We start from the raw sequence: 8,732 nt of genomic DNA, 5'->3' as shown, positions 1-8,732 counted from the left end.
CTCCCACGGCAGAAGGACCAGCAGGGAAAGCTAATGCTGGGCCTCTTCAGCACACAAGCAGGTTTTACAACGGTGTCACCATCATTGCAGTCTCTCCTCGGTTTCATACCTAAAAGTCCATTTGAATCCAAATTCTCAGGTTGTTATTCTCAGCTGCCCAGCAGCACAGTGAGGACAGCACGAAATTTGGCCTCTACTCCAACAGCAGAAGAGCCAGGATTGAAAGCTGGTGCTGGACCTGTTCAGCACACAATCACCTTTACATTGCTGCCTCCATCGTTGCTTTCACTGCTCACATTCATTCAGGAAAAGCATTTGAATGGAATCAGTCCAGAGCCTGCTCTCTGCTGCGCAGCAACACAATCAGCGCAGAATGAACAGTGGCATCTGCTCACACGGCAGAAGGACCAGCAGGGAAAGCTAGTGCTGGGCCTCTTCAGCACACAAGCTGCTTTGCAACGGGGTCACCATCATTGCAGTCTCTCCTCGGTTTCATACCTAAATGTCCATTTGAATCCGAATTCTCAGGTGGTGTCTCTCAGCTGCCCAGCAGCACAGTGAGTACAGCACGAACGTTTGGCCTCTGCTCCCACAGCAGAAGAGCCAGGATTGAAAGCTGGTGCTGGACCTGTTAAGCACACAATCACCTTTACATTGGTGCCTCCATCGTTGCTTTCACTGCTCACTTTCATTCAGGAAAAGCATTTGAATGGAATCAGTCCAGAGGCTGCTCTCTGCTGCGCAGCAACACAGTCATCACAGAATGAACAGTGGCATCTGCTCACAAGGCAGAAGGACGAGCAGGGAAAGCTAATGCTGGGCCTCTTCACCACACAAGCAGCTTTTACAACGGTGTCACCATCATTGCAGTCTCTCCTCGGTTTCATACCTAAAAGTCCATTTGAATCCAAATTCTCAGGTTGTTATTCTCAGCTGCCCAGCAGCACAGTGAGGACAGTACGAAATTTGGCCTCTACTCCAACAGCAGCAGAGCCAGGATTGAAAGCTGGTGCTGGACCTGTTCAGCACACAATCACCTTTACATTGGTGCCTCCATCGTTGCTTTCACTGCTCACATTCATTCAGGAAAAGCATTTGAATGGAATCAGTCCAGAGCCTGCTCTCTACTGCGCAGCAACACAATCAGCGCAGAATGAACAGTGGCATCTGCTCCCACGGCAGAAGGACCAGCAGGGAAAGCTAGTGCTGGGCCTCTTCAGCACACAAGCTGCTTTGCAACGGGGTCACCATCATTGCAGTCTCTCCTCGGTTTCATACCTAAATGTCCATTTGAATCCGAATTCTCAGGTGGTGTCTCTCAGCTGCCCAGCAGCACAGTGAGTACAGCACGAACGTTTGGCCTCTGCTCCCACAGCAGAAGAGCCAGGATTGAAAGCTGGTGCTGGACCTGTTCAGCACACAATCACCTTTACATTGGTGCCTCCATCGTTGCTTTCACTGCTCACATTCATTCAGGAAAAGCATTTGAATGGAATCAGTCCAGAGGCTGCTCTCTGCTGGCAGCAACACAGTCAGCACAGAATGAAGAGTGGCATCTGCTCCCCCGGCAGAAGGACAAGCAGGGAAAGCTAGTGCTGGGACCCTTCAGCACACAAGCTGCTTTGCAACGGTGTCACCATCATTGCAGTCTCTCCTCGGTTTCATACATAAAGTCCATTTGAATCCAAATTCTCAGGTGGTGTCTCTCAGCTGCCCAGCAGCACAGTGAGTACAGCACGAACGTTTGGCCTCTGCTCCCACAGCAGAAGAGCCAGGATTGAAAGCTGGTGCTGGACCTGTTCAGCACACAATCACCTTTACATTGGTGCCTCCATCGTTGCTTTCACTGCTCACATTCATTCAGGAAAAGCATTTGAATGGAATCAGTCCAGAGCCTGCTCTCTGCTGCGCAGCAACACAGTCAGCACAGAATGAACAGTGGCATCTGCTCACACGGCAGAAGGACCAGCAGGGAAAGCTAGTGCAGGGCCTCTTCAGCACACAAGCAGCTTTGCAACGGTGTCACCATCATTGCAGTCTCTCCTCGGTTTCATACCTAAAAGTCCATTTGAATCCAAATTCTCAGGTTGTTATTCTCAGCTGCCCAGCAGCACAGTGAGGACAGCACGAACGTTTGGCCTCTGCTCCCACAGCAGAAGAGCCAGGATTGAAAGCTGGTGCTGGACCTGTTCAGCACACAATCACCTTTACATTGGTGCCTCCATCGTTGCTTTCACTGCTCACATTCATTCAGGAAAAGCATTTGAATGGAATCAGTCCACAGGCTGCTCTCTGCTGGCAGCAACACAATCAGCACAGAATGAACAGTGGCGTCTGCGCCCACAGCAGAAGGACCAGCAGGGAAAGCTACTGCTGGGCCCCTTCAGCACACAGACAGCTTTGCTAGGGGTCACCATCATTGAGTCTCTCCTCGGTTTCATACCTAAAAGTCCATTTGAATCCAAATTCTCAGGTGGTGTCTCTCAGCTGCCCAGCAGCACAGTGAGTACAGCACGAACGTTTGGCCTCTGCTCCCACAGCAGAAGAGCCAGGATTGAAAGCTTGTGCTGGACCTGTTCAGCACACAATCACCTTTACATTGGTGCCTCCATCGTTGCTTTCACTGCTCACATTCATTCAGGAAAAGCATTTGAATGGAATCAGTCCAGAGCCTGCTCTCTGCTGGCAGCAACACAGTCAGCACAGAATGAAGAGTGGCATCTGCTCCCCCGGCAGAAGGACAAGCAGGGAAAGCTAGTGCTGGGACCCTTCAGCACACAAGCTGCTTTGCAACGGTGTCACCATCATTGCAGTCTCTCCTCGGTTTCATACCTAAAAGTCCATTTGAATCCAAATTCTCAGGTGGTGTCTCTCAGCTGCCCAGCAGCACAGTGAGTACAGCACGAACGTTTGGCCTCTGCTCCCACAGCAGAAGAGCCAGGATTGAAAGCTGGTGCTGGACCTGTTCAGCACACAATCACCTTTACATTGGTGCCTCCATCGTTGCTTTCACTGCTCACATTCATTCAGGAAAAGCATTTGAATGGAATCAGTCCAGAGGCTGATCTCTGCTGGCAGCAACACAATCAGCACAGAATGAACAGTGGCGTCTCCGCCCACAGCAGAAGGACCAGCAGGGAAAGCTACTGCTGGGCGTCTTCAGCGCACAGTCAGCTTTGCAACGGGGTCACCATCATTGCAGTCTCTCCTCGGTTTCATACCTAAAATTCCCTTTGAATCCAAATTCTCAGGTGGTGTCTCTCAGCTGCCCAGCAGCACAGTGAGTACAGCACGAACGTTTGGCCTCTGCTCCCACAGCAGAAGAGCCAGGATTGAAAGCTGGTGCTGGACCTGTTCAGCACACAATCACCTTTACATTGGTGCCTCCATCGTTGCTTTCAGTGCTCACATTCATACAGGAAAAGCCTTTGAATGGAATCAGTCCAGAGGCTGCTCTCTGCTGGCAGCAACACAGCACAGAATGAACAGTGGCATCTGCTCACACGGCAGAAGGACCAGCAGGGAAAGCAAGTGCTGGGCCTCTTCAGCACACAAGCAGCTTTGCAACGGGGTCACCATCATTGCAGTCTCTCCTCGGTTTCATACCTAAAAGTCCATTTGAATCCAAATTCTCAGGTGGTGTCTCTCAGCTGCCCAGCAGCACAGTGAGTACAGCACGAACGTTTGGCCTCTGCTCAGACAGCAGAAGAGCCAGGATTGAAAGCTGGTGCTGGACCTGTTCAGCACACAATCACCTTTACATTGGTGCCTCCATCGTTGCTTTCACTGCTCACTTTCATACAGGAAAAGCATTTGAATGGAATCAGTCCACAGGCTGCTCTCTGCTGGCAGCAACACAATCAGCACAGAATGAACAGTGGCATCTGCTCACACGGCAGAAGGACCAGCAGGGAAAGCTTGTGCTGGGCCTCTTCAGCACACAAGCTGCTTTGCAACGGTGTCACCATCATTGCAGTCTCTCCTCGGTTTCATACATAAAGTCCATTTGAATCCAAATTCTCAGGTGGTGTCTCTCAGCTGCCCAGCAGCACAGTGAGTACAGCACGAACGTTTGGCCTCTGCTCCCACAGCAGAAGAGCCAGGATTGAAAGCTTGTGCTGGACCTGTTAAGCACACAATCACCTTTACATTGGTGCCTCCATCGTTGCTTTCACTGCTCACATTCATTCAGGAAAAGCATTTGAATGGAATCAGTCCAGAGCCTGCTCTCTGCTGCGCAGCAACACAGCACAGAATGAACAGTGGCATCTGCTCACACGGCAGACGGACCAGCAGGGAAAGCTAGTGCTGGGCCTCTTCAGAACACAAGCTGCTTTGCAAAGGTGTCACCATCATTGCAGTCTCTCCTCGGTTTCATACCTAAAAGTCCATTTGAATCCAAATTCTCAGGTGGTGTCTCTCAGCTGCCCAGCAGCACAGTGAGTACAGCACGAACGTTTGGCCTCTGCTCCCACAGCAGAAGAGCCAGGATTGAAAGCTGGTGCTGGACCTGTTCAGCACACAATCCCCTTTACATTGGTGCCTCCATCGTTGCTTTCACTGCTCACATTCATTCAGGAAAAGCATTTGAATGGAATCAGTCCAGAGGCTGCTCTCTGCTGGCAGCAACACAATCAGCACAGAATGAACAGTGGCGTCTGCGCCCACAGCAGAAGGACCAGCAGGGAAAGCTACTGCTGGGCCCCTTCAGCACACAGTCAGCTTTGCAACGGTGTCACCATCATTGAGTCTCTCCTCGGTTTCATGCCTAAAAGTCCATTTGAATCCAAATTCTCAGGTGGTGTCTCTCAGCTGCCCAGCAGCACAGTGAGTACAGCACGAACGTTTGGCCTCTGCTCCCACAGCAGAAGAGCCAGGATTGAAAGCTTGTGCTGGACCTGTTCAGCACACAATCACCTTTACATTGGTGCCTCCATCGTTGCTTTCACTGCTCACATTCATTCAGGAAAAGCATTTGAATGGAATCAGTCCAGAGGCTGCTCTCTGCTGCGCAGCAACACAGTCAGCACATTATGAACAGTGGCATCTGCTCACACGGCAGAAGGACCAGCAGGGAAAGCTAGTGCTGGGCCTCTTCAGAAAACAAGCTGCTTTGCAAAGGTGTCACCATCATTGCAGTCTCTCCTCGGTTTCATACCTAAAAGTCCATTTGAATCCAAATTCTCAGGTGGTGTCTCTCAGCTACCCAGCAGCACAGTGAGTACAGCACGAACGTTTGGCCTCTGCTCCCACAGCAGAAGAGCCAGGATTGAAAGCTGGTGCTGGACCTGTTCAGCACACAATCCCCTTTACATTGGTGCCTCCATCGTTGCTTTCACTGCTCACATTCATTCAGGAAAAGCATTTGAATGGAATCAGTCCAGAGGCTGCTCTCCGCTGGCAGCAACACAATCAGCACAGAATGAACAGTGGCGTCTGCGCCCACAGCAGAAGGACCAGCAGGGAAAGCTACTGCTGGGCCCCTTCAGCACACAGTCAGCTTTGCAACGGTGTCACCATCATTGAGTCTCTCCTCGGTTTCATGCCTAAAAGTCCATTTGAATCCAAATTCTCAGGTGGTGTCTCTCAGCTGCCCAGCAGCACAGTGAGTACAGCACGAACGTTTGGCCTCTGCTCCCACAGCAGAAGAGCCAGGATTGAAAGCTTGTGCTGGACCTGTTCAGCACACAATCACCTTTACATTGGTGCCTCCATCGTTGCTTTCACTGCTCACATTCATTCAGGAAAAGCATTTGAATGGAATCAGTCCAGAGGCTGCTCTCTGCTGGCAGAAACACAATCAGCACAGAATGAACAGTGGCGTCAGCGCCCAAAGCAGAAGGACCAGCAGGGAAAGCTAGTGCTGGGCCCCTTCAGCACACAGTCAGCTTTGCAACGGTGTCACCATCATTGAGTCTCTCCTCGGTTTCATACCTAAAAGTCCATTTGAATCCAAATTCTCAGGTGGTGTCTCTCAGCTGCCCAGCAGCACAGTGAGTACAGCACGAACGTTTGGCCTCTGCTCCCACAGCAGAAGAGCCAGGATAGAAAGCTTGTGCTGGACCTGTTCAGCACACAATCACCTTTACATTGGTGCCTCCATCGTTGCTTTCACTGCTCACATTCATTCAGGAAAAGCATTTGAATGGAATCAGTCCAGAGGCTGCTCTCTGCTGCGCAGCAACACAGTCAGCACAGAATGAACAGTGGCATCTGCTCACACGGCAGACGGACCAGCAGGGAAAGCTAGTGCTGGGCCTCTTCAGAACACAAGCTGCTTTGCAAAGGTGTCACCATCATTGCAGTCTCTCCTCGGTTTCATACCTAAAAGTCCATTTGAATCCAAATTCTCAGGTGGTGTCTCTCAGCTGCCCAGCAGCACAGTGAGTACAGCACGAACGTTTGGCCTCTGCTCCCACAGCAGAAGAGCCAGGATTGAAAGCTGGTGCTGGACCTGTTCAGCACACAATCACCTTTACATTGGTGCCTCCATCGTTGCTTTCACTGCTCACATTCATACAGGAAAAGCATTTGAATGGAATCAGTCCAGAGCCTGCCCTCTGCTGCGCAGCAACACAGTCATCCCAGAATGAACAGTGGCATCTGCTCACACGGCAGAAGGACCAGCAGGGAAAGCTAGTGCAGGGCCTCTTCAGCACACAAGCAGCTTTGCAACGGTGTCACCATCATTGCAGTCTCTCCTCGGTTTCATACCTAAAAGTCCATTTGAATCCAAATTCTCACGTGTTCTCTCTCAGCTGCCCAGCAGCACAGTGAGTACAGCACGAACGTTTGGCATCTGCTCCCACAGCAGAAGAGCCAGGATTGAAAGCTGGTGCTGGACCTGTTCAGCACACAATCACCTTTACATTGGTGCCTCCATCGTTGTTTTCACTGCTCACATTCATTCAGGAAAAGCATTTGAATGGAATCAGTCCAGAGGCTGCTCTCTGCTGGCAGCAACACAATCAGCACAGAATGAACAGTGGCGTCTGCGCCCACAGCAGAAGGACCAGCAGGGAAAGCTACTGCTGGGCCTCTTCAGCACACAGACAGCTTTGCAACGGTGTCACCATCATTGCAGTCTCTCCTCGGTTTCATACCTAAAAGGCCATTTGAATCCAAATTCTCAGGTGGTGTCTCTCAGCTGCCCAGCAGCACAGTGAGCACAGCAGGAACTTTTGGCCTCTGCTCCCACAGCAGAAGAGCCAGGATTGAAAGCTGGTGCTGGACCTGTTCAGCACACAATCACCTTTACATTGGTGCCTCCATCGTTGCTTTCAGTGCTCACATTCATACAGGAAAGGCCTTTGAATGGAATCAGTCCAGAGGCTGCTCTCTGCTGCGCAGCAACACAGTCAGCACAGAATGAACAGTGGCATCTGCTCACACGGCAGAAGGACCAGCAGGGAAAGCTACGGCTGGGCCTCTTCAGCACACAAGCAGCTTTGCAACGGTGTCACCATCATTGCAGTCTCTCCTCGGTTTCACACCTAAAAGTCCATTTGAATCCAAATTCTCAGGTGGTCTCTCTCAGCTGCCCAGCAGCACAGTGAGTACAGCACGAACGTTTGGCCTCTGCTCCCACAGCAGAAGAGCCAGGATTGAAAGCTTGTGCTGGACCTGTTCAGCACACAATCACCTTTACATTGGTGCCTCCATCGTTGCTTTCACTGCTCACTTTCATACAGGAAAAGCATTTGAATGGAATCAGTCCAGAGGCTGCTCTCCGCTGGCAGCAACACAGTCATCACAGAATGAACAGTGGCATCTGCTCACACGGCAGAAGGACCAGCAGGGAAAGCTAGTGCTGGGCCTCTTCAGCACACAAGCTGCTTTGCAACGGTGTCGCCATCATTGCAGTCTCTCCTCGGTTTCATACCTAAAAGTCCATTTGAATCCAAATTCTCAGGTGGATATTCTCAGCTGCCCAGCAGCACAGTGAGTACAGAACGAACGTTTGGCCTCTGCTCACACAGCAGAAGAGCCAGGATTGAAAGCTGGTGCTGGACCTGTTCAGCACACAATCACCTTTACATTGGTGCCTCCATCGTTGCTTTCACTGCTCACATTCATTCAGGAAAAGCATTTGAATGGAATCAGTCCAGAGGCTGCTCTCTGCTGCGCAGCAACACAGTCAGCACAGAATGAACAGTGGCATCTGCGCCCACAGCAGAAGGACGAGCAGGGAAAGCTACTGCTGGGCCTCTTCAGCACACAGTCAGCTTTGCAACGGTGTCACCATCATTGCAGTCCCTCCTCGGTTTCATACCTAAAAGTCCATTTGAATCCAAATTCTCAGGTGGTGTCTCTCAGCTGCGCAGCAGCACAGTGAGTACAGCACGAACATTTGGCCTCTGCTCAAACAGCAGAAGAGCCAGGATTGAAAGCTGGTGCTGGACCTGTTCAGCACACAATCACCTTTACATTGGTGCCTCCATGGTTGCTTTCACTGCTCACATTCATACAGGAAAAGCATTTGAATGGAATCTGTTCAGAGCCTGCTCTCTGGTGGCAGCAACACAGTGAGCACAGAATGAACAGTGGCATCTGCTCACACGGCAGAAGGACCAGCAGGGAAAGCTAGTGCTGGGCCTCTTCAGCACACAAGCAGATTTGCAACGCTGTCACCATCATTGCAGTCTCTCCTCGGTTTCATACCTAAAAGTCCATTTGAATCCAAATTCTCAGGTGGTTATTCTCAGCTGCCCAGCAGCACAGTGAGTACAGCA

This window comes from Pezoporus flaviventris, unplaced genomic scaffold (assembly GCF_033815535.1).
Source record: "Pezoporus flaviventris isolate CSIRO_AGI_PZ_B2104156 unplaced genomic scaffold, CSIRO_AGI_Pfla_v1 ptg000033l, whole genome shotgun sequence".
NCBI classification, from domain to species: Eukaryota; Metazoa; Chordata; class Aves; order Psittaciformes; family Psittacidae; genus Pezoporus; species Pezoporus flaviventris.
Note: the sequence above shows the minus strand (reverse complement) of the source record.